The sequence below is a fragment of the Stegastes partitus genome, unplaced genomic scaffold (genome assembly GCF_000690725.1).
Source record: "Stegastes partitus isolate 25-593 unplaced genomic scaffold, Stegastes_partitus-1.0.2 Scaffold5, whole genome shotgun sequence".
In the NCBI taxonomy this organism is placed as follows: Eukaryota; Metazoa; Chordata; class Actinopteri; family Pomacentridae; genus Stegastes; species Stegastes partitus.
Window position 1 is genome coordinate 551,986 of NW_007577736.1, and position 3,499 is coordinate 555,484.

Sequence of the window (3,499 nt, forward strand, 5' to 3'; positions counted from 1 at the left end):
AAAACAATAAAATTGTACAGCAGGAGACAATTTTTTGTGTTTTGTAGTTTTATTGACCTGTCCAGTCGCCCTGAGTCAGCTGAGATAGACTCCAGCAACCCCGCAACCCTAGTGAGGATTAAGTGGTGTATAGATAATGGATGGATGGATAGTAGTTTTATTGTTAATACTTCAGTGTGCTATTAGCACTTTTACATAAATAAAGGATTTAAACAGTTTATCTACCACTGGCGCCAAGTCATGACACAAGTAACCTTATGGCACTTCACAGTAAAAAAAAAGAAAAAGGGAACCCACCAATTCTCCTTTGAACAGCACTTGACAAAAGTGGAGAGAAAAAAGCCACTTTTAACAGGAAGAAACCTCCAACACAACCAGACTCATGGAGGGCGGCTGTCTGCCTTGACTAGCTGGGGTCGAACATAGACAGAAAAGGTGAACCTTGAGAAACAACAAATAATTAAAATCACTGGGGAGGTCGGTGGGACCAGTGAGTGCAGATCAGAAACATGCAACTGTCGAGCCAGAGGCACCTGCAGAAAGGTACAGACAGAGAAAGGACAGACAGGACAAAACATTAATCTTTTCATCTCCCTCACTATGAAAACTCATTAAAAAAGAAGAAGTCATTTTGTAAATGTTTTTAATATAACTGTATCTAGTTTAATCTGGTGTATACGGTTTTCCTCATGTCTTCAGCTCCTCCCAGTGCAGGCAGGTGTACACATTGACCTCACTTGCACCGGACAGCACGTACTGGTGTAATTTTCACCTGAGTCAACTGGCAGCTCAAATTCCCCCATTTACAATGAGAGCCCAGGAGCTGGTCTATGCCCTTGTGCACGTAGACTCCCCTGCTTTGTCGTTCTCACGAGTCAGTGTCCATCACCAGCCTTTGTGCCGCTAATACTTTTCTCAGGACGAGTTCGAAGTTACAGGAGAGCTCACAGTTTTCTCTCAAGGAATCCTCAGTCTGTAGCTACTGTAATAGCACTGAGCTGCAACTGCTGCTTCCTTGTACAACTAATTAGAGAGCATCTTATTCGTGTGTTCTATTTTCTTTTCTTCATCTGGGTCATCTGCTTAAATGGGTGTCAATTAAACTACCTGACTGAGGTGTGTGTGTGAACACGCTATTAAATGTGTCACGAACACAAGCCAAATAGTAACGTGGAGATCCCTGGAAGGCATGTGCTTGAATTTCAGCCTCTGTTGGTATGTGCCAGTAGGTAGGTCACCAGCGGTTGAGGAATGTAAACCGCTGCATTATTGATTGAATAAAAGACCTGTGGAATAATGCAGCCATGCAGGCCTAGAAATGTTTATTAAAATATCATCTAAATGTGCTTAGTGTGGAACAGGCTGTGGTTTTTGAAGAACCAGTTCAACCTTTGAATGCCTAAAATAATCTTGAACTAGCAGCCATTTAGCTTAGCTTAAATACAGGAAGTGGGGCAAACAGGTAGCCTGGTTCTGTTCAACAAAATCCACTTTCCAGCCCCTTTAAGCTTCTCTAATTTACATGTTTTGTTCATTTATTTTTTTAATCTATGCAAAAACCAAATTGCATAAATGACAGTTTGTTTTTATGGTAGGCTATGTGTGACTTTTGAGCTTTGGATGGAGCCAGCTATGCAGTATCTGTTTCCAGTCTTTGTGCAAGGCAAAGCTCCGTCGCTGGTGGTGGTAACTTCATATTTACAGTACATTACAGATGTGTTTTCATGTAACTGTTAATAAGCATATATTACCATATTACTGTTCCCATGAAGTTACAGTGATTGATCTCTTCATTTTGCACTTGCTATACTATTAGTTTATTCAGAACCTGGCCTCATTTGACCACCATTCAAGCCTGTCATTGATAATGAAGAAAGATAAGCGATCCAGTGTATGAGCGGAAATGCGACAGCAGGATGTGTATTACGACATCCACCTGTCCGGCACACTTTGCATCTTTGCTGGAGCTCTTCCGCAAACCGAACATACAGACGCAATACGGGCACTCCCAAGAGCCTGGGCTTGGGTCTGTCAAAAAAACAGTTTTGTTTCCTGGTCTGCACAGCTTGGGTTGTACTCCAGCAAAACACAAATGCATCAAAGGCCTGCTTTCATCGTGGGGTCACAAAAGTACATTACTGGTGCCTGTTGTTTCTGATACTACTGATTACAGAACACGTGAGATTGGACACCAAGATTTGCCCTCAGTGGCCCTTAAATCGTCAATGAAGGTGAGAACTTAGGATTTGCAAGACTTTGGTTATTGATAATTTCCACTGCTGCCAGGAATTTATTGTTAACCATTGTACAAAGATGGTGGAAAGAATTACTTGAAAACATTAGAACCGACTGGCATGAGCCCGTATTACTTTCTGTAACACATAAAGGAATCATGTAAAAAAAAGAAATTTCAAAAGGTTGCATCAGTGCTGTCATCAGATCAGGACAAAACTACATTCTAGAGAATTTTGTGAAAATAGAAACTGTAATCTCATGCTGTCTCCACATATTTCAGGCTTGTAGTATTGAGACTGTAGTGAAGCCTTGTTACTGAGCAGTGACCTTCCTGTGGCCTTGATTTTCATTCACTGGTAAAGAGTTATGGACCTGGCTTCTTTGTTGGAGGTTTTCCCTTTGGCTCATCACTGACAAACCTGGTAGGCCAAGGCCACAGGCTGACCTGTCATTCATCTTTTTTAGCATTTAGAATGTAATTGGCCGACTGAATCTCTTGCCAAGGCATGTCTACTACTGCAGTCTGTTTAAATAGTGGGAGATGTCCACTCTCTGAATGGGGTTGTAACCAAGTAGGGTAACTGTTACCCCTAGAGGCATTGCTAGCAAAACCATGGAGACCCCAAAACCAATGAAATGTACTCTGGGACAAAGAAACTAAACCAAAGAGCGCCAAAGTTGTTTGGGACACTTTTTTGTTTTTTTGCTGGTGGCATGTCTCTAGGGACAACAAGGCTGTTCTGTCAGTTTGTTCCAGACTGAAATCTCTCAACAACTAGACAGACTGCAATGAAATTTTGTAAATCCTCTGGGGAGTATGAATGCTGACACTGACTAAACTCTAAAGACTATGGCTCCACTCCTGCATGTATTCAGTATAGTTTTTGCTTGATTTTTTTACAAATCACAAAGTAAATTTCAGGCCATATGAGCAAAATATGGGTCACAGCTGCACCAAATCCTGTTTTATTTGTCAAAGAGCACAAAAGAGAGTAACAACTGCTTTTGATAATGCTTGCTACCGTGCTATAACAATCAGACTCCCCTGAGCGCTGAAACTGGAGCTGCTGCAGGACAATTCCAACACGTCTAAAACGGGGTCATCTGTTTGGCTAATCTCCATTGTGCTTTTCCTATCACTTGTCACAGATAACCTGGGCTATATGTGCACACACACTCATTGATTCCTGTTGAAACATCCACTGCCAGTCACTGTGAAATAGATAAACCTACCCACTGTGTTGTCACATGCCTCTTAGGCAGC